Genomic DNA, 23,012 nt, shown 5'->3' with positions numbered 1-23,012 from the left:
TATTGCATAACAACTACATTGTTTATCATTTTACTTAATCCACTAATACCATTCATTGTCTTTATTAATTTCACTTTTTGCTCCTTATTTGGCCCCGTATTTTCTGTTTATCTATAATATCTAATTTCTTTCTGTATATACAATGGCTCTTCGTCTCCACATACTCCCCCCATTCTGATATTGTACCATTGCGTGAAGCGTAAATGCGTTCCACAAATATCACATAATTATTGTGCCATAGTGAGTCCATTACGTCTGTTGGAACTCATATGCGTTCCACACATGTCATCTTTTACTTCCCGCATCCACTATGTGACCGGATGAATCCGGTCGCATGTCTGTGTTGTAATCAATTGCTCCGCCTTCTTTACCTACTTTGCTGTGGAAACATCTATTCCTCATGCGCCTTGGCTCACATAACTAGAGATAAAGCAAATTTTTGAAAAATTTTATTCGGCCGATTCACAGAATTTTCCAAAAAAATTTGGTTCGGTCCGAACATTTTCGCAGAGAATTGCTATTAAAAACGGCTATTTCTGGCGTACAAAGAGGCTCATTACTGTTATTCAGAATGACATGCAGATTAGAGGCATCGCTATTAGAATCACTGCCGCAGAGCGGCACAATGACAGAGCCTGGAGGTGGCATCAGTATGAGGAGACCATATAGTGGCTAAATGACACAGCGTGGAGTTAGCGGCAGCATGAGACCATATAGTGGCTAGATGACACAGCCTAGACTTGTTGGCAGCATAAAGTGGTTGAATGACACAGCCTGGAGTTGGCAGCAGCATGAGGAGACCATATAGTGTCTGAATGACACAGCGTGGAGGTGGTGGCAGGATATAATGGCTAAATGACACAGCCTGGAGTTGGAGGCAGCATGAGGAGACCAAAGGGCCTCACAATCCTAAGATAAAAAGATGAATTTTCACATTTAAATTGCTAGTGCTACCATAAATTGTTTTAGGTAATGTCCAAGCAGCATGAGGAGACCATATGGCCTCACAATGCTTAAGATTAAAAGATTCATTAAAAAATTTAAATTGAAGATTCATGGTAGCTAGTGCTACCATAATTTTTTTAGGTAATGTCCCAGCAGCAGGAGGAGACCATATAGTGGCTGAATGAGACAGCCTGGAGTTGGCGGCAGCATGAGTAGACCATGGGTCCTCACCATTCCTAAGATTAAAAGATACATTTTAAAATTAAAGTTGAAGATTTATGGTAGCTAGTGCTACCATAATTTTTTTTAGGTAATGTCCCAGCAGCATTAGGAGACCATATAGTGGCTGAATGACAAAGCCTGAAAGTGGCTGAAGCAGTAGCAGACCATATGGTGGCTGAACGACAGTGTGGAGGTGGCAGCAGCATGAGGAGACCATATAGTGGCTGAATGACACAGCGTGGAGGTGTTGAAGCATGAGGAGATTATATAGTGGCTGAAAGACACAATGTGGAGGTGTTGTCAGCATGATGAAACCATATAGTGGCTGAATGACACAGCCTTGAGTTGGTGGCAGCATGAGGAGACCATATAGGGGCTGAATGACCCAGCCTGGAGCTGGGGCAGCATGAGGAGACAATAGGTCTTCAAAATTCCTAAGATTAAAAGATGAATTTTCAAATTTAAATGGAAGATTCATGGTAGCTAGTGGTACCATAAAAAAATTTTGGTAGTGCCCCAGGCCCAGCAGCATCAGTAAACCATAGTGACTGAATGACACAGCCTGGAGCTGGCAGTTGCATGAGGAGACACTAGGGCTTCACAATCCCTAAGATTAAAAGATTAATTTTAAAATTTAAATTGAAGATTTATGGTGGCGGAAGCATGAGGAGATCATATAGTGGCTGAATGGCACAGCCTGGAGTTGGTGGCAGCATGAGTAGAACATATAGTGGCTGAATGACACAGGGTGGAGGTGGCGGCAGCATGAGGAGACCATATAGTGGCTAAATTACACAGCCTGGAGGTGGCTGAATCATGAGGAGACCATAGGGCGGTAGAATGAGATAGCCTGGAGGTGTCAGCAGCATCAGGAGTCCTGAAAGTGACCCATTGACCCATTGAGTGGTGGGTGGGTGGCAATACCAGTACCCGGTGACAAAGGTGGGTGAAAAAAAATGTCTGATGCCTGGAATGTTTGTAACTGAGTAGCAGCACCTTAAATCTGTTTGGCACTATCCATATTTGTGAAGTGTTGGTGTGGCACCATAATCAATCTACTCTGATGCATCAGGCATTGGTGGGTGGAAATCCTGGCTGATCCATGCCTGATTCATCTTCACAAAGGTCAGTCTCTCCACATTTTTCATAGACAGACGAGTTCTCCTTGGGGTGACTATGGCCCCCACCGCAATAAACACCCGCTCTGATGGCACACTACTGGCGGGCAAGACAGCTTTTCCAGGGCAAACTCTGCTAGTTGCGCCACAAATCAAGTTTGGCTGCCCAGAAGTCCAGCAGATTTTCAAGGTGTGTTGGCATGTCAAGATATGCCACCACCTGCTGGTTCAGGTCCTGCTCCAGATCTACCTGCTGCTGATGAGTTGCTTCACTATGCGGGTGAAGAAAGGTACTCATCAGCAACTGTAGACTCAGGCTGCTGCTGATGGAGCTGGTACTGCTCCTGCCACCCCACCCCTCCCCAGCAGCCATGAGAGTGGAAGGTGAGCACAGAGGGCCCCCTGAGTCAGACCTGGGAGAGGATGGACGATGGCGCCGATAGGCATCGGCCAACTTACTATGTAGGATGTCTCTGTTGTAGGTCAGTTTGTCCTCCCTCTCAGTGGGTGTAACAAAGGCCCCCATTTTGGTGGAAGACAGAAGTCATCCCGCTGCTGAATGGTGACAATTCGGCGGTCACTACGCAAGCAGCTGAGCATGCATCATACCATTTGTGCAAGTGACTCAGAGGGACTCCCTGCCTCCATCTCCACTACATACTGCCACGGTGTGTCTGGGTCCTCTGTCTCACCTTTCTCATAACCCTCTAGCTCCTCTGGCTGCTCCTGCACCTCCTTTCCTGTCAGATGACTAGAAAAACCGTCCATTTTGCAAAATTTAAACTATGCTCCACTGTGCCCCTCCCCATCCTCCTCCTCCAGTTCAGCCCCCCACAGGGCTCATGTGGCCGTGATATGTAGGTGCCATGTCTCCAGTTCCCTGACCAGCCATCGTTTCCAACATGTGTTGTATGAAATTACGTCATTCATCCCTTAATCCTGGCGACTGACTAGTAATGTGGCTTCCTCAAAGGGCCTGAGCAAACGGCAGGTGTCACATATGAGCTGTCACTGGTTGACATTGAAGTTACACAGGGGGGTACCCCTATCTGATTGGATCATCAAGAAATCAGGGATGGCTTTTCTCTGTTCATATAGTCGGTCTAACATATGGAGGGTGGAATTCCAACGTGTGACAACGTTGCAAATCAGACTATGTTGGGGGATACCATTCTGACGCTGCAGCTAAAGGAGGGTGTGCTTTGCGGTGTACGAGTGGCTGAAGTGCATGTAAAGTTTCCTTCCCATTGTTAGGATGCCTTGCAAATGGGGGGAACACTTCAGGAACCGCTTGACAACCAGATTGAACACGTGTTCCATGCAGGGCACATGGCTCAGCCTTCTTTGTTGCAGCGCAGACAAGATGTTCTTCCCATGTCTGTCACCATGGTTCCCATGTTCTGTTTTCGTAGAGTAAGCCATGCTCCGATTTCTTTATGAATGACTTTTAGCAGTTCCTCCCCTGTGTGACTTTGTTCGCCAAGGCAAACCATGTGAAGAACAGCATGAAACCGCTGTGCCCTGCACACATGGTTTGCTGAAGGGGCACTGAAACTTTTCCGTGCAGTGGAGGCTGAGGACATGGTGGAGGATGAGAAGGGAGAGTCGCACACTGTCACAGGACCAAAGGCCTGAGAGCGTGGAGGAGGAAGCGGCATGACCTGTCCAAGTTTGTGTTGTGGCTGTGTGTTACGCCGAGCGCTCCGGGTCCCTGCTCCTCCCCGGAGCGCTCACGGCGTGTCTCTCCCTGCAGCGCCCCGGTCGGTCCCGCTGACCGGGAGCGCTGCACTGACATGGCCGTCGGGGATGCGATTCGCACAGCGGGACGCGCCCGCTCGCGAATCGCATCCCAAGTCACTTACCCGTCCCGGTCCCCTGCTGTCATGTGCTGGCGCGCGCGGCTCCGCTCTCTAGGGCGCGCGCGCGCCAGCTCTCTGAGACTTAAAGGGCCAGTGCACCAATGATTGGTGCCTGGCCCAATTAGCTTAATTGGCTTCCACCTGCTCCCTGGCTATATCACATCACTTCCCCTGCACTCCCTTGCCGGATCTTGTTGCCTTGTGCCAGTGAAAGCGTTTAGTGTTGTCCAAAGCCTGTGTTACCTGAACTCCTGCTATCCATCTTGACTACGAACCTTGCCGCCTGCCCCGACCTTCTGCTACGTCTGACCTTGCCTCTGCCTAGTCCTTCTGTCCCACGCCTTCTCAGCAGTCAGCGAGGTCGAGCCGTTGCTAGTGGATACGACCTGGTTGCTACTGCCGCAGCAAGACCATCCCGCTTTGCGGCGGGCTCTGGTGAACACCAGTAGCCTCTTAGAACCGGTCCACCAGCACGGTCCACGCCAATCCCTCGCTGACACAGAGGATCCACTACCCGTGAGCCGAACCGTGACAGTAGATCCGGCCATGGATCCCGCTGAGGTGCCGCTGCCAAGTCTCGCTGACCTTCCCACGGTGGTCGCTCAGCAATCGCAGCAGATTGCCCAACAGCTGTCGCAGTTGACCGCCATGTTACAGCAACTTCTGCCTCTGCTACAGCAGAAACCATCTCCTCCGCCAGCTCCTGCAACCCCTCCGCAGCGAGTGGCCGCTCCTAGCCTCCGCTTGTCCCTGCCGGACAAATTTGATGGGGACTCTAGACTCTGCCGTGGATTTTTGTCTCAATGTTCCCTGCATATGGAGATGTTGTCGGACTTGTTTCCTACAGAACGGTCTAAGGTGGCGTTCGTAGTGAGCCTTCTTTCAGGAAAGGCCTTATCTTGGGCCACACCGCTCTGGGACCGCAATTATCCTGCCACAGCCACAGTCCAGTCCTTCTTCGCTGAAGTCCGGAGTGTCTTCGAGGAACCAGCCCGAGCTTCTTCTGCCGAGACTGCCCTGCTGAACCTGGTCCAGGGTAATTCTTCAGTGGGCGAGTACGCCATCCATTTTCGTACTCTTGCTTCCGAATTATCATGGAATAATGAGGCTCTCTGCGCGACCTTTAAAAAAGGCCTATCCAGTAGCATCAAGGATGTGCTGGCCGCACGAGAGATTCCTGCCAACCTGCAAGAACTTATCCATTTGGCCACCCGCATTGACATGCGTTTTTCTGAGAGACATCAGGAGCTACGCCAGGAAAAAGACTTAGATCTCTGGGCACCTCTCCCACAGCATCCTTTGCAGTCTACGCCTGGGCCTCCCGCCGAGGAGGCCATGCAAGTGGATCGGTCTCGCCTGACCCAGGAAGAGAGGAATCGCCGTAGGGAAGAAAATCTTTGTCTGTACTGTGCCAGTACCGAGCATTTCTTGGTGGATTGCCCTATTCGTCCTCCACGTCTGGGAAACGCACGCACGCACCCAGCTCACGTGGGTGTGGCGTCTCTTGGTTCAAAGTCTGCGTCTCCACGTCTCACGGTGCCCGTGCGGATTTCTCCTTCAGCCAACTCCTCCCTCTCAGCCGTGGCCTGCTTGGACTCTGGTGCCTCTGGGAATTTTATTTTGGAGTCTTTGGTGAATAAATTCTGCATCCCGGTGACCCGTCTCGTCAAGCCGCTCTACATTTCCGTGGTCAACGGAGTCAGATTGGATTGCACCGTGCGTTACCGCACAAAACCCCTCTTAATGTGCATTGGACCCCACCACGAAAGGATTGAATTCTTCGTCCTCCCCAACTGCACCTCTGAGGTCCTCCTCGGTCTGCCATGGCTCCAGCTTCATTCTCCCACCCTTGACTGGACCACCGGGGAGATCAAGAACTGGGACTCTGCTTGCCACAAGAAATGCCTCTCCCCCCCTCCCAGTCCCGTCAGGCAAGCCTCAGTACCTCCTCATGGCCCCCGTCCTGGTGTCACCCTGCCCCGTGCCAAGCTTCACCCTCTGCCCTCCCTCCCCATTCCCACTCCTGCTGTACTGCCTGCCATTGAGGAAACCCTCCATTCTTTCCCGGTGTCCTCGTCCCAGGTTAAGCAGTTGTCGGACAAAAAAAGGGGGAGACCTAAGGGGGGGGGGGGTACTGTTACGCCGAGCGCTCCGGGTCCCTGCTCCTCCCCGGAGCGCTCACGGCGTGTCTCTCCCTGCAGCGCCCCGGTCGGTCCCGCTGACCGGGAGCGCTGCACTGACATGGCCGTCGGGGATGCGATTCGCACAGCGGGACGCGCCCGCTCGCGAATCGCATCCCAAGTCACTTACCCGTCCCGGTCCCCTGCTGTCATGTGCTGGCGCGCGCGGCTCCGCTCTCTAGGGCGCGCGCGCGCCAGCTCTCTGAGACTTAAAGGGCCAGTGCACCAATGATTGGTGCCTGGCCCAATTAGCTTAATTGGCTTCCACCTGCTCCCTGGCTATATCACATCACTTCCCCTGCACTCCCTTGCCGGATCTTGTTGCCTTGTGCCAGTGAAAGCGTTTAGTGTTGTCCAAAGCCTGTGTTACCTGAACTCCTGCTATCCATCTTGACTACGAACCTTGCCGCCTGCCCCGACCTTCTGCTACGTCTGACCTTGCCTCTGCCTAGTCCTTCTGTCCCACGCCTTCTCAGCAGTCAGCGAGGTCGAGCCGTTGCTAGTGGATACGACCTGGTTGCTACTGCCGCAGCAAGACCATCCCGCTTTGCGGCGGGCTCTGGTGAACACTAGTAGCCTCTTAGAACCGGTCCACCAGCACGGTCCACGCCAATCCCTCGCTGACACAGAGGATCCACTACCCGTGAGCCGAATCGTGACACTGTGCAGGAACCACATTCACCCAGTGGGCCGTAAAGGACATATATTGTCCCTGACCATAGTTACAGCTCCAGACGTCGGCGCTGCCGTGCACTTTGGTACATACCGACAGGCTCATGGACTGGCCCACCCTCTGTTCCACAAAATTTTGCAGGGCTGATAGTGTCTTCTTCGCAAAGAAATTATGGCTTGGCACTCTCCACTTTGGCTTGGCTATAGCCATCAGTTGTCTGAAAGGTTCAGAGTTCACCACTTGAAAATGGAGGGACTGCAGCACCAGCAACTTGGACAGGAGCACATTCAGCTTCTGCGCCATTGGATGAGTGGGAGCATACTGTTGTCTCTTGGGCATGGCTTCGCCAATAGATTGCTGGTGGAATGACTGACTAAAAGTAGGAGGAGCAGGAGCATCTGGAGCGACATAAGGAGGGTATGACACACAGCTCCCTTCGGCTGAGGTGGTGGAGCCTTGGCTGGCTGAAACAGGGAGCTGTGTGACATTAGGTGATACAGCAGGCTGGACCACCACATCGGAGCCACGGTTCTCCTAGGCTGCTTTATGATGGTGCAGCACATGTTGATGCAGGGCCGTGGTGCCAACATTGGGACCCTGGCCACGCTTTACCTTCTGGCGACACATCTTACATGTGGCTATGTTAACCTCCTCCGGATGCTTGATGAAAAACTGCCACACCGCCGAGCCGACTAGCTGATTTTCCCACCAACAGTCCGCACTAATTGACTGCTACTGCCGCCATCTCCAGGATCCCCTGTTCCACTACCTCCCAGGAAGGTAGGCTGCCGCGAAGCAGGTGGTCTCTCCCGAGAATGTTTGGCTCCAGAATTTCCACTTCTGCCATCATGCTGACTGCCAACCATGCTACCACTTTGCTGGCTCAGCTGCTGCCTCACAGGCAACCTGCAACTCTCTTCTCCTGATGATGATGAGGCCCCTTCTGCACCCGGCTCCCATTTGTGATCGGCTTCATCATCATCAACAAGTGTCTGAACATCACTGATGTCCTCCTCAGGTTCCTCAACAGTGTCTTCTTCAGGACCCTGAACGCTGGGAACACCACCTCCCACGTCACTCTCCTCAGCACTACTTGCCCGCCTAGCGTAGGAAGCGGCGGATGTCTCCTCCACTTCATGGCTGGGCAGTAGCTGCTGACTGTCCTCTATTAGATCATCCTCACTGAATATTGGAGCTGAACCCACAGCATAAGATACTTCTTTAGGGGAGGGAACAGCATAGGACAGAGGCAATGGGAGGACAGGGACTGCTCCCGGGCCATGCCAACTGAGGGTTGTGTCTGAGGAACCCACCGACTGTTTACTGGGGGGTATCAGATCACTTGTGATAAGTGTATGACCGTGTTAACCAATCGAGGACGGCAGATGGGTCGCTGGTCGAGACACGACCGCTAGCTGATACCAGGAGATCAGGCCTCTCGCTGCGGCTCCTGCTGCCACTCGCCCCTAGTCTGCTGCGACCTCTGCTTGAGCCTGATGAGTTAATGCCTCTGACACTCCTCTGTGCATGTTCTGGCACTTCTCTGCCTAACATACTTAGTGTGTATATGAGGGGAGTACAATACGCTTCACTACGCTTAAAACAGTATTTGCCAGAACAGCAGCAGGTGTGTACTTTTGGCTGGCCTTTCACAGTATCTAGGCCCTTGACAGATTAACAGGTACAAAATAGTGCACTACTTAGAAGTAGGTATGTGGTATGCACTTATGAGGGCAGAAAAATGCGCTACAGTACGCTTAAAAATCTTATTTTTACACGACACCAGCAGTACACAACAGTGCTGCAACACACAGTCACTGTGTACTAAACCCAAAATTGCACTTTCTCAAAGACTATTAGGCATGGACTGCTGGGTATTATACCATCTACAGACTAGAATAACCAGCAGGCCATTTGTTGTGGAACAAAGACACAGAGTTGCGCTTAAAACGTATTTCTCCCTCCTCTGTTAAGGTTTCTCCAGCTGAGCCAGCTGGTTCAAATGTATGAGGCAACACAGCTATCTGCCCCTCTCTGTAATACAATGCCGTAGAAAGTGACTGGGAGGTTAATCGCTGCAGTAAAAATTATTTTCTGTGAAAAACGCACTGCTCTCTGTCCTTCAGAATGCTGACGTGACGAGGAGGTGAAACGCTGCTGGAAAAAAACTTTTCTGTGTAACACACAAAACGCTGTCTGTCCTATCTCTCTGCAGTGTAATGAATGAAATGAGTAGCCGGAATATGGCTGCCGATTATATAGGGCTTTGACATCACAGGGTTGACTGGCTGCTGATAGGCTGCATCCTGCATGTGATTCAGGGTCAACCCGCCTACCTGCCTTCCCGCCTTGCCTTCCCACCTTCCTAGTGTTCCTTGCCCCATGTCCTCACTTTAGATGCCTTGGAGTCTGGACAGCACTAAATGGAGTTTAATGAAGTGATTTGCGCGATAGAATCGTGGCGATATTTGCATTTATTGCAAATCGAATTTTTCATGAAATTTGTAATGAATTTGTCAGATTCAATTCGCTCATCTCTACACATAACGGGTGAGTCTCTGCATATGATAGTGATATGCGCTATTGGTGGACATGGCTACTAGAATCTTTCCTCTTTAATGTCTAATATTTTTGGTTGTTTTTCTTTTGATAGTGGGACATCCTCCCCCGGCCCTCTATCTTATATAGGGGGCGCTTTCATGATACCTACCCATCTATTCCATGCCTTACATAGTCGTGATTTACATAGTTAGTAGTTAGTACAGTTGAAAAAAGACATACGTCCATCAAGTTCAACCAGGGAATTGAAGGGTAGGGGTGTGGCACGATATTGGGGAAGGGATGGGATTTTATATTTCTTCATAAGCATTAATGTTATTTTGTTCCAGGAATGTATCTAACCCTGTTTTAAAGCTGTTAATTTTTCCTGCTGTGACCAGTTCCTGAGGTAGACTGTTCCATAAGTTCACAGTTCTTATGGTAAAGAAGGCGTGTCGCCCCTTGAGACTAAACCTTTTCTTCTCCAGACGGAGGGAGTGCCCCCTCATCCTTTGGGGGGGTTTAACCTGGAACAGTTTTTCTCCATATTTTTGTATGGGCCATTAATATACTTATATACATTTATCATATCCCCCCTTAAACGTCTCTTCTCAAGACTAAACAATTGTAACTCCTTTAATCGCTCCTCATAGCTAAGATGTTCCATGCCCCATATAAGTTTAGTTGCACGTCTCTGCACCCTTTCCAGCTCCACAGTGTCCCTTTTATGGACTGGTGCCAAAAACTGAACAGCATATTCCAGGTGAGGCCTTACCAATGCTTTATAAAGGGGGAGTATTATGTCCCTGTCCCTCGAGTCCATACCTCTTTTTATACATGACAATATCCTGCCGGCCTTGGAAGCAGCAGCCTGACATTGCATGCTATTCTGAAGTCTGTGATCTACAAGTACACCCAGATCCTTCTCTACCAGTGACTCTGCCAGTTTAATCCCCCCTAAGACATACGACGCATGCATGTTATTAGAACCCAGATGCATAACTTTACATTTATCCACATTGAACCTCATTTGCCAAGTGGATGCCCAGACAATTAGTCTATTCAAGTCATCTTGTAACCTATACACATCCTCTATAGACTGTACCGTGCTACAAAGCTTGGTGTCATCTGCAAAGATAGAAACAGAGCTGTTAATGCCATCCTCTATATCATTGATAAATAAATTAAACAACAGCGGGCCCAGTACTGAACCTTGGGGTACACCACTAATAACCGGGGACCAATGAGAGTACGAATCATTGACCACCACTCTCTGGGTACGATGCATGAGCCAGTGTTCAATCCAGTTACAAACTAAAGTTTCCAAACCCAAAGATCTTAACTTACCTGTCAGACGTCTGTGAGGGACAGTATCAAACGCTTTAGCAAAATCCAGAAACACTATATCCACAGCCATTCCTCTGTCAAGGCTTCTACTCACATCTTCATAAAAGCAAATTAGATTGGTTTGACAACTTCTATCCTTAGTAAACCCATGCTGGCTATCACTTATAATACAATTATCCCCTATGTATTCCTGTATGTAATCCCTTATAAGTCCTTCAAACTATTTACCCACAATGCACGTTAAACTTACCGGTCTATAGTCTCCTGGGGAAGACCTAGAGCCCTTTTTGAAGATTGGCACCACATTTGCCTTGCGCCAGTCCCTTGGCACAATACCAGACACCAGTGAATCTCTAAATATCATGAGCAGGGGTACAGATATTACTGAACTTAGTTCTGTGAGAACTCTTGGGTGCAATCCATCTGGCCCTGGAGATTTGCTTACATTTACTTTACTTAACTTACCTTGTACCATCTCTACATTAAGCCAGTTCAATACATTATATGATGTGTTACCAGCACTGACCTGGCCAATGTCAGCTCCTCCTTCTTCCATAGTATATACAGAACTAAAGAACCAGTTCAGTATCTCTGCTTTCTCTTTATCGCCGGTGACAACCTCCCCATTATCATTATTAAGGGGTCCTACATACTCTGTCCTTGTTTTTTTTTGCATTTATATATCTAAAAAAAATATTTAGGATTCGTTTTGCTTTCTTTGGCCACCTGTCTCTCATTTAGAATTTTTGCTGTTTTTATTACATTTTTACAGATTTTATTAAGCTCCTTGTACTGTTTAAATGTTATAGCTGACCCATCAGATTTGTATTTTTTGAAGGCTATTTTTTTGTTGTTTATTGCTCTTTTAACATCATTTGTCAGCCATGTAGGATTTAGTTTTAATTGTTTATATTTGCTCCCCTTTGGTATATATTTAGCTGTATAGTTATTTAGAGTTGATTTAAAGATGTCCCATTTACCTTCTGTATCAGTATTTGAGAACACCTCCCCCCAGTCTATGTCCTGTAGTGCAGCTCTTTTAAGTCAAAAGTAACTATATTGTGGTCGCTATTACCAAGGTTTTCCCGCACAGTTACATTACCAACCAGCTCTGCGTTGTTGGAAATGATCAGATCCAACAAGGCATTACTTCTTGTTGGGTCCTCCACAAACTGGCCCATAAAATTATCCTGCAATAAACTAAGGAATTGTCGCCCCTTTGTAGTTTTAGCCAACCCCGGACCCCAATCTATATCTGGATAGTTAAAATCTCCCATTATTACCACTGTACCTGCCCGGGCGGCCCTCTCTATTTGTTTATGAAGCCGACCTTCTATCTCTTCAGTGATATTATGGGGTCTGTAGATTACACCAAATATTATTTTTTCAGTATTTACCTCCTTTTGTAATTCTACCCACAGTGATTCCACATCCTCAGAATCATCACACACTATGGCATCGTTCACACTGACTTTCATACCACTTCTTACATACAGACAGACTCCACTTCCTTTTCCGTTCATTCTAACTTTGCGAAACAATGTAAACCCCTGCAGACTGACAGCCCAGTCATGCGAGGAGTCCAGCCATGTCTCAGTGACCCCAACTATATCAATATGTTCCTCCAGTATCAAGGCCTCCAGCTCCCCCATTTTATTTGCTAGGCTTCTGGCATTTGTGAACATACACTTTACATTTCCATCCTTTATGTTATTGGGGTTAATGGGATTCAAGGGTGTAAGTTTTATTTTCCTATGAAGCCTATTCCTATTAACTATTCTAACCCCTCCCTCCACTCCACCCCCAGGTACATTTATAATTCCCACCTCTCTATCTACACTATCTTCCCCCTCTATGTTGTAGGTTCCCTCCCCCCCAGTCCCTAGTTTAAACACTCCTCCACCCTTCTACACTTTGCTCCTGATTAATCAGGTTAGATTGTTTTTTATGTGTTAGTCTTTTCTACATTTATCATATCCCCCTCTTTTTTATTTATATATTTATGGATGCTACATTTCTGGGCCAATGGTTTCAATAACACATATGTTTTATACTTTATTGATAGCATGACCAATGTGATGCTGGGACCCTGATATCTCGACGGGATCTCATGTGACCAATAGACATCTCTCTCACCTTGCATTATGCACTAACGGGTGAGGAGATATTTTCTACTGGGGCCTTTGAATCCCCTTTGTTTCTATGAGGGATGGTAACCTAGTAATGTATATACCATGAATATTTGTATCCATAGGGTCAATATAGGGAATCTCTTTGGGTCATTTATAAGAGAATTTCCCCTTCTGGCATATCCTTACCTTGATTATTTCTAATCATCTTTTACTTCTTAACATATCTTCTTTGAGAGAGGTAAGCAGTTGATCGCAATACAGTGAGAACCCCCCTTTGGGGTATGACTAACTATAATATATAACTATATGACATATTTGTGTATAGGTTACCAATATTGAAATTAACTAGGACATATTGGGAAACAACTTGTGCTTTTGGCTATGAGGTTATTCTCAACAAGTGACCAATTGTCGTCTTGATATCAAATCCTCATAAGGTGTGTGATGGTAACTATTTGAGGAGTTGAGGTGTTGTATTAGTTTTCTGCATTAGTTTTTTGTATTTATTTCTCATTGTCTGTTTTCTATATAGGCTCCAATAAGGGACTGGCTAAATTATCATCCCTTACATAAATAATTCATTAGGCCCTACTTGGAGCACGGGGTGGATTTGGCGTTCCTAGACATCTATTATCGATATTGATGGATTTTTATCTCATTACAGTAAAAGTAGGAAATTAATTATCACCTGTTTATATTTGATTTACAAGTTGTGCTATGATACCCTGTATACCTTTTCAGTGTTCTCCACTTTGTTCTTATTGTGTATTTACCTATATACCGTATTTATCGGGGTATACCACGCACCGGCATATAACACGCACCCTCATTTTACCAAGGATATTTGGGTAAAAAAAGTTTTTTACCCAAATATCCATGGTAAAATGAGGGTGCGTGTGTGCGCGTGTATACCCCGATACATCCCCAGGAAAGGCAGGGGGAGAGAGGCCGTCGCTGCCCGCTTCTCTCCCCCTGCCTTTCCTGGGGTCTAGAGCCCTGCTGCCGGCCCTTCTCTCCCCCTGGCTATCGGCGCCGCTGCCCGTTCTGTCCCCCTGACTATCGGTACCGGCGCCCCGTTGCCTCCCCCCATCCCCGGTGGCATAATTACCTGGGTCGGGTCCGCGCTGCTGCAGGCCTCCGGCGTGCGTCCCCTGCATCGTTGCTATGCACGGCGCGGCGCACTGACGTCATGCGCCGCGCCATGCAGCGCATAGCAACAACGAAGGGGACACACGCCGGAGGCCTGCAGCAGCGCGGACCCGACCCAGGTAATTATGCCACCGGGGATGGGGGGAGGCAACGGGGCAGCGGCGCCGGCAATGGGTGCCGCTGCCCCTTCTCTCCCCCTGGCTGTCGGCGCCGCTTCTCTCCCCCTGGCTATCGGCGCCGGCAATGGGGCACCGATAGTCAGGGGGACAGAACGGGCAGCGGCGCCGATAGCCAGGGGGAGAGAAGGGCCGGCAGCAGGGCTCTAGACTCCAGGAAAGGCAGGGGTAGAGAAGCGGGCAGCGACGGCCTCTCTCCCCCGGCCTTTCCTGGGGGTGTATCGGCGTATAACACGCACATAGACTTTAGGCAAAAAATTTTACCCTAAAAAGTGCGTGTTATACGCCGATAAATACGGTATATGTCCTCCATCCCTGAAGAACTCAAATGATACCATGAGAGAAATGCTTGGAAGAAGGAGTCAGAGATTATGAATTATTTTCAATAATTATCTTGGAGATCATATGATTGTGATTAATATTATATTTAAACAAGCATACCTGGCCAGCGTGGCTTCGGCTAGGTGTCGGCTGACATCAGTCAGCGAAAAGTTACTCACAAACTCAATAGCTTTGTCATCAACTTCTTTTTATTTCAGTTTCCAAACTTCACATATGGTAGCTATAACTTCAATATCAGATGTCCGATCTTAAGCAGGTCAGATGGACAAAGACCTGTGCTCCATCCTGCCGCGCACTACGTTTCAGGGAAAACCCCCTTAGTCATGAGCATGGGTAGGACAGGTCAGGTGATAGATATAGGGAGTAGCAATATACCTGTTAACTCTTTGAGCGCTGGAAATTCAACAATGTTCACACATATACAATGCCATTAACCTATCACTGATGTATACTTAGAGAAATACCTTAAAATTACATGCTTCATTCAAACCTTTTGGTTCGAGAGATTCCAACTCCGTGATTCAATACGTCTCACGGCGCAGTAAGTTCCTTCTATTATCCTCCTTATTCATTCTCAATTCCACATTTTCAATTAGTTGCCATCTAAGATCTGATACTACATGCCCGTTACTTTTGAAATGCTGTGCTACATTCCGTTTCTCCATATTGAGTTTCCACTTCGGTTATGACGTCACTTTGTAAATACCTTCGAATTTCTGACTTATCTTCACCTATCCTTGTTTTAATCTGCTGTGCAGTTTGCCCGACATAACTTTTGCCAAAAGGGCATTTAACCTCTTAAGGACCCATGACGTATGCATACGTCATGAGTCCCGGTCCTGCGATATAACGCGGGGTCACACGGTGACCCCGCATCATATCGCGGCAGGCCCGGCGTCATAGTGAAGCCGGGACCCGCCTCTAATAGCGTGCGGCACTGATCGCTGTGCCGCGCGCTATTAACCCTTTAGCCGCGCGCTCAAAGCTGAGCCGCGCGGCTAAAAACGAAAGTAAAAGTGCCCGGCTAGCTCAGGGAGCTATTCGGGATCGCTGCCGCATAATCGCGGCATCCCGAACAGCTGTAGCACAGGAGGAGGTCTTCTTACCTTCTCCTGTGCTGTCCGATCGCCGAATGAATGCTTCAAGCCTGAGATCCAGGCTTGAGCATTCAATCGCCGAAAAGACTGATTGATCCATTCCTATGGAGATGGATCAATCAGTGTAAAAGATCAGTACATGCAATGTTATAGCCCCTTATGGGAGCTATAATGTTGCATAAGAAAAGTGTAAAAAAATCATTAACCCTTTCAATTATCCCTTCCTCTAATAAAAGTTTGAATCACCCGGCATTTCCAAAAATAAAAAAAACATTATGTAAATAATAATAAAAATAAACATATGTGGTATCGCCGCGTGCGGAAATGTCCGAATTATAAAAATATACCGCGTTTTAAACCGCTCGTTCAATGGCGTACGTGCAAAAAAATTCCAAAGTCCAAAATAGCTCATTTTTGATCACTTTTTATACCACAAAAAAGTGAATAAAAAGTGATCAAAAAGTCTGATCAGAACAAAAATGGTACCGCTAAAAACTTCAGATGACGGCGCAAAAAATGAGTCCTCAAAGCGCCCTAAACACAGAAAAATAAAAAAGTTATAGGGGTCAAAAGATGACCATTTTAAACGTATACATTTTCCTGCATGTATTCATGATTTTTTTCGGAAGTGATACAAATTCAAACCTATACAAGTAGGGTATCATTTTAACCGTATGGACCTACAGAATAAAGATAAGGTATCATTTTTGACAAAAAATGTACTGCCTGTCACGATGCCGGCTGGCAGGTAGTGGATCCTCTGTGCCAGAGAGGGATTGGCGTGGACCGTGCTAGAGGATCGGTTCTAAGTCACTACTGGTTTTCACCAGAGCCCGCCGCAAAGCGGGATGGTCTTGCTGCGGCGGTAGTGACCAGGTCGTATCCCCTAGCAACGGCTCAACCTCTCTGGCTGCTGAAGATAGGCGCGGTACAAGGGAGTAGACAGAAGCAAGGTCGGACGTAGCAGAAGGTCGGGGCAGGCAGCAAGGATCGTAGTCAGGGGCAACGGCAGGAGGTCTGGAACACAGGCTAGGAACACACAAGGAAACGCTTTCACTGGCACTAAGGCAACAAGATCCGGCGAGGGAGTGAAGGGGAAGTGAGGTGATATAGGGAAGTGCACAGGTGTAAACACTAATTGGAACCACTGCGCCAATCAGCGGCGCAGTGGCCCTTTAAATCGCAAAGACCCGGCGCGCGCGCGCCCTAGGGAGCGGGGCCGCGCGCGCCGGGACAGAACTGACGGAGAGCGAGTCAGGTACGGGAGCCGGGGTGCGCATCGCGAGCGGGCGCTACCCGCATCGCGAATCGCATCCCGGCCAGAGGCGGTATCGCAGTGCCCCGGGTCCGTGGAACCGACCGGAGCGCTGCAGTGAGAGGAGTGTAGCGAGCGCTCCGGGGAGGAGCGGGGACCCGGAGCGCTCGGCGTAACAGTACCCCCCCCCTTGGGTCTCCCCCTCTTCTTGGAGCCTGAGAACCTGAGGACCAGACTTTTGTCCAGGATATTGTCCTCAGGTTCCCAGGACCTCTCTTCAGGACCACAACCCTCCCAATCCACTAGAAAGAAGGTTTTCCCTCTGACCTTTTTAGATGCTAAAATTTCTTTGACGGAGAAGATGTCCGAGGAGCCGGAGACAGGAGTGGGGGGAACAGATTTGGGAGAGAAACGGTTAATGATAAGTGGTTTAAGAAGAGAAACATGAAAGGCATTAGGAATACGAAGAGAAGGAGGAAGAAGAAGTTTGTAAGAGACAGGATTAATCTGGCGCAAAATCTTGAAAGGACCAAGATAGCGTGGTCCCAACTTATAGCTAGGGACACGGAAGCGGACATATTTGGCGGAGAGCCATACCTTGTCTCCAGGGGAAAAAATGGGAGGAGCTCTTCTTTTCTTATCCGCGAATCTCTTCATGCGTGAAGAAGCCTGTAAGAGAGAATTTTGGGTCTCTCTCCATATGATGGAAAGATCACGAGAAATTTCATCCACAGCGGGCAGACCAGAGGGCAAGGGGGTAGGGAGGGGGGGAAGAGGGTGACGGCCGTACACCACGAAAAACGGGGATTTGGAGGAAGATTCAGAGATTCTGAAATTATAGGAGAATTCGGCCCAAGGTAGAAGATCTGCCCAGTCATCCTGGCGGGAGGAAACAAAATGTCGTAAATAGTCACCCAAGATCTGGTTAATTCTTTCTACTTGTCCATTGGATTGAGGATGGTATGCAGAAGAAAAATTTAATTTAATCTTGAGTTGTTTACAGAGAGCCCTCCAGAATTTAGACACAAATTGGACGCCTCTATCCGAGACGATCTGCGTAGGCAACCCGTGAAGACGAAAAATGTGTACAAAAAATTGTTTAGCCAACTGAGGCGCTGAAGGAAGACCAGGAAGAGGGATGAAATGTGCCATTTTGGAGAATCGATCAACGACCACCCAAATAACAGTGTTGCCATGGGATGGGGGTAAGTCAGTAATAAAATCCATACCAATCAGAGACCAAGGTTGTTCGGGAACAGGCAGAGGAAGAAGAAAACCAGCGGGCTTCTGGCGAGGAGTCTTATCCCGGGCACAGATAGTGCAGGCTCGCACAAAGTCCACCACATCAGTCTCTAGAGTCGGCCACCAATAGAAGCGAGAGATGAGTTGCACAGATTTCTTGATGCCCGCATGACCTGCGAGATGGGAGGAGTGACCCCATTTGAGGATTCCGAGGCGTTGGCGTGGAGAAACAAAGGTCTTTCCTGGAGGAGTTTGCCTGATGGAGGCTGGAGAAGTGGAAATCAGGCAGTCAGGAGGAATGATGTGTTGAGGGGAGAGTTCAATTTCAGAAGCATCTGAGGAACGAGAGAGAGCATCGGCCCTAATGTTCTTATCAGCAGGCCGAAAGTGAATTTCAAAATTAAATCGGGCAAAGAACAGAGACCACCTGGCCTGACGAGGATTCAGCCGTTGGGCAGACTCGAGGTATGAGAGGTTCTTGTGATCGGTGTAAATAATAACTGGAAATCTTGATCCCTCCAGCAGATGCCTCCATTCCTCAAGTGCTAATTTAATGGCTAGAAGCTCTCGATCCCCGATGGAGTAGTTCCTCTCCGCCGGAGAGAAGGTCCTAGAAAAAAACCCACAAGTAACAGCATGCCCGGAAGAGTTTTTTTGTAGAAGGACAGCTCCAGCTCCCACTGAGGAGGCATCAACCTCCAATAGGAAGGGTTTAGATGGGTCAGGTCTGGAGAGCACGGGAGCCGAAGAAAAGGCAGACTTGAGCCGTTTAAAGGAGTCTTCTGCTTGAGGAGGCCAAGACTTGGGATCGGCATTTTTTTTGGTTAAAGCCACAATAGGAGCCACAATGGTAGAAAAATGTGGAATAAATTGCCTGTAATAATTGGCGAACCCCAAAAAACGTTGGATGGCACGGAGTCCGGAGGGGCGTGGCCAATCTAAGACGGCAGAGAGTTTATCTGGATCCATTTGTAGTCCCTGGCCAGAGACCAAGTATCCTAGAAAAGGAAGAGATTGGCATTCAAACAGACATTTCTCAATTTTAGCATAGAGTTGATTGTCACGAAGTCTCTGAAGAACCATACGGACATGCTGGCGGTGTTCTTCTAGATTGGCCGAAAAAATTAGGATATCATCAAGATATACAACAACACAGGAGTATAACAGATCACGAAAAATTTCATTAACAAAGTCTTGGAAGACAGCAGGGGCGTTGCACAGGCCAAAGGGCATGACCAGATACTCAAAGTGTCCATCTCTGGTGTTAAATGCTGTTTTCCACTCATCCCCCTCTCTGATGCGGATGAGGTTATAGGCGCCTCTTAAGTCCAATTTAGTAAAGATGTGGGCACCTTGGAGGCGATCAAAGAGTTCAGAGATGAGGGGTAAGGGGTAGCGGTTCTTAACCGTGATTTTATTAAGTCCGCGGTAGTCAATGCAAGGACGTAGAGAGCCATCTTTTTTGGACACAAAGAAAAATCCGGCTCCGGCAGGAGAGGAGGATTTACGGATAAAGCCCTTTTTTAGATTCTCCTGGACGTATTCAGACATGGCAAGAGTCTCTGGAGCAGAGAGAGGATAAATTCTGCCCCGGGGTGGAGTAGTGCCCGGGAGGAGGTCGATAGGACAATCATAAGGCCTGTGAGGAGGTAGAGTCTCCGCTTGTTTTTTGCAGAAAACATCCGCGAAGTCCATATAGGCCTTAGGGAGACCGGTTACTGGAGGAAGCAGAGAGTTACGGCAAGGGTTACTGGGAACCGGTTTTAGACAGTCCTTGGAACAAGAGGGCCCCCAACTCTTGATCTCCCCAGTGGACCAATCCAGGGTTGGGGAATGAAGTTGAAGCCAGGGAAGTCCAAGGAGAATTTCCGAGGTGCAATTGGGGAGGACCAAAAGTTCAATCCTCTCGTGATGAGATCCGATGCTCATTAGAAGGGGCTCCGTGCGGAAACGTATGGAACAGTCCAATCTTTCATTGTTTATACAATTGATGTAAAGGGGTCTGGAGAGACTGGTCACTGGGATGTTGAACCTGTTGACGAGAGAGGCCAAAATAAAATTTCCTGCAGATCCAGAGTCCAAGAAGGCCACAGAAGAGAAGGAGAAGGCAGAGGCAGACATCTGCACAGGCACAGTAAGACGTGGAGAAGCAGAGTGGACATCAAGGATTGTTTCACCTTTGTGCGGAGTCAGGGTACGTCTTTCCAGGCGGGGAGGGCGGATAGGACAATCCCTCAGGAAGTGTTCGGTACTAGCACAGTACAGGCAGAGGTTCTCCATGCGGCGTCGTGTCCTCTCTTGAGATGTCAGGCGAGACCGGTCGACCTGCATAGCCTCCACGGCGGGGGGCACAGGAACAGATTGCAGGGAACCAGAGGAGAGAGGAGCCGAGGAGAAGAAACGCCTCGTGCGAACAGAGTCCATATCTTGGCGGAGCTCCTGACGCCTTTCGGAAAAACGCATGTCAATGCGAGTGGCTAGGTGAATAAGTTCATGAAGATTAGCAGGCATTTCTCGTGCGGCCAGAACATCTTTAATGTTGCTGGATAGGCCTTTTTTAAAGGTCGCGCAGAGGGCCTCATTGTTCCAGGATAATTCAGAAGCAAGAGTACGGAATTGTACGGCATACTCGCCAACGGAAGAATTACCCTGGACCAGGTTCAACAGGGCAGTCTCAGCAGAAGAGGCTCGGGCAGGTTCCTCAAAGACACTTCGAATTTCCGAGAAGAAGGAGTGTACAGAGGCAGTGACGGGGTCATTGCGGTCCCAGAGCGGTGTGGCCCAAGCCAGGGCTTTTCCAGACAGCAGGCTGACTACGAAAGCCACCTTAGACCTTTCAGTGGGGAACTGGTCCGACATCATCTCCAAGTGTAATGAACATTGGGAAAGGAAGCCACGGCAAAACTTAGAGTCCCCATCAAATTTATCCGGCAAGGATAGTCGTAGTCCAGAAGCGGCCACTCGCTGCGGGGGAGGTACAGGAGCTGGCGGAGGAGATGGTTGCTGGAGCTGTGGTAGTAACTGTTGTAGCATAACAGTCAGTTGAGACAGCTGTTGGCCTTGTTGCGCAATCTGTTGTGACTGCTGGGCGACCACCGTGGTGAGGTCAGCGACAACTGGCAGAGGAACTTCAGCGGGATCCATGGCCGGATCTACTGTCACGATGCCGGCTGGCAGGTAGTGGATCCTCTGTGCCAGAGAGGGATTGGCGTGGACCGTGCTAGAGGATCGGTTCTAAGTCACTACTGGTTTTCACCAGAGCCCGCCGCAAAGCGGGATGGTCTTGCTGCGGCGGTAGTGACCAGGTCGTATCCCCTAGCAACGGCTCAACCTCTCTGGCTGCTGAAGATAGGCGCGGTACAAGGGAGTAGACAGAAGCAAGGTCGGACGTAGCAGAAGGTCGGGGCAGGCAGCAAGGATCGTAGTCAGGGGCAACGGCAGGAGGTCTGGAACACAGGCTAGGAACACACAAGGAAACGCTTTCACTGGCACTAAGGCAACAAGATCCGGCGAGGGAGTGAAGGGGAAGTGAGGTGATATAGGGAAGTGCACAGGTGTAAACACTAATTGGAACCACTGCGCCAATCAGCGGCGCAGTGGCCCTTTAAATCGCAAAGACCCGGCGCGCGCGCGCCCTAGGGAGCGGGGCCGCGCGCGCCGGGACAGAACTGACGGAGAGCGAGTCAGGTACGGGAGCCGGGGTGCGCATCGCGAGCGGGCGCTACCCGCATCGCGAATCGCATCCCGGCCAGAGGCGGTATCGCAGTGCCCCGGGTCCGTGGAACCGACCGGAGCGCTGCAGTGAGAGGAGTGTAGCGAGCGCTCCGGGGAGGAGCGGGGACCCGGAGCGCTCGGCGTAACACTGCCTAAAAATAGAAGCCCCCAAAACGTACAAAATAGTGTTTTTTCATCAATTTTGTCGCACATTGATTTTTTTTCCCGTTTCACCGTAGATTTTTTGGGTAAAATGACTAATGTCATTACAAAGTAGAATTAGTGACGCAAAAATTAAGCCATTATATATAATTTTAGGTGAAAATTTTTAAGAGTTATGATTTTTTAAAGTTAAGGAGGAAAAATTGAAAATGAAAAAACGGAAAAAGCCCGGGTCCTTAAGGGGTTAAGGAGGTATATAACATTAGTGCTCAAACAGGAGTGGAAACCTCTAATCTGTATTTTATGACTTTTTGTAAGGTGAAAGATACAATCCTTTTTCACTATGCCACTACATTGTGTACAAGAGAGGCATGGATACGTGCCTCTCTACTTGGCTGCCAAAAAAGTCTGTTTACTCTTCTTCTTCTTTGCCACATGACTCCTAATTAGTCTCTCTCCTAATGATTTTCCCTTTTTGAAAACGAACATGGGGGTTCTTTAAACAACTTCCCATATTTTGGGTCAGATGATAACAGTTTCCAATATTTTTTAATAGTCTGTTGCACCATCAGCTTTTCTTTAATTCAGTACTGTGAAGCGGGTACAGTCATCAATGATGCAGGGGCGTCACGAGATGGTGTCCGTTTCGCGTGATGTACACGCTTCGTCTAGCCAACGCACAAACTGTAATAGTGACTTTTCGTCTTGTCTCCAGAGCATGAAGACGTCATCCACGTAACAAAGCCACATGGATGACGTCTCCAGCCCGCAGGTACCAAAAACATGTACATTCTCAAAATTTTCCAATAAGGTATAAGCCAAACTAGGGGCTACTGCAGACCCCATTGATACTCCATCTAT

This window comes from Hyla sarda, chromosome 1 (assembly GCF_029499605.1).
Source record: "Hyla sarda isolate aHylSar1 chromosome 1, aHylSar1.hap1, whole genome shotgun sequence".
NCBI classification, from domain to species: domain Eukaryota; kingdom Metazoa; phylum Chordata; class Amphibia; order Anura; family Hylidae; genus Hyla; species Hyla sarda.
The sequence above is the reverse complement of the archived record's forward strand: the minus strand, read 5'-3'. Positions refer to the sequence as shown.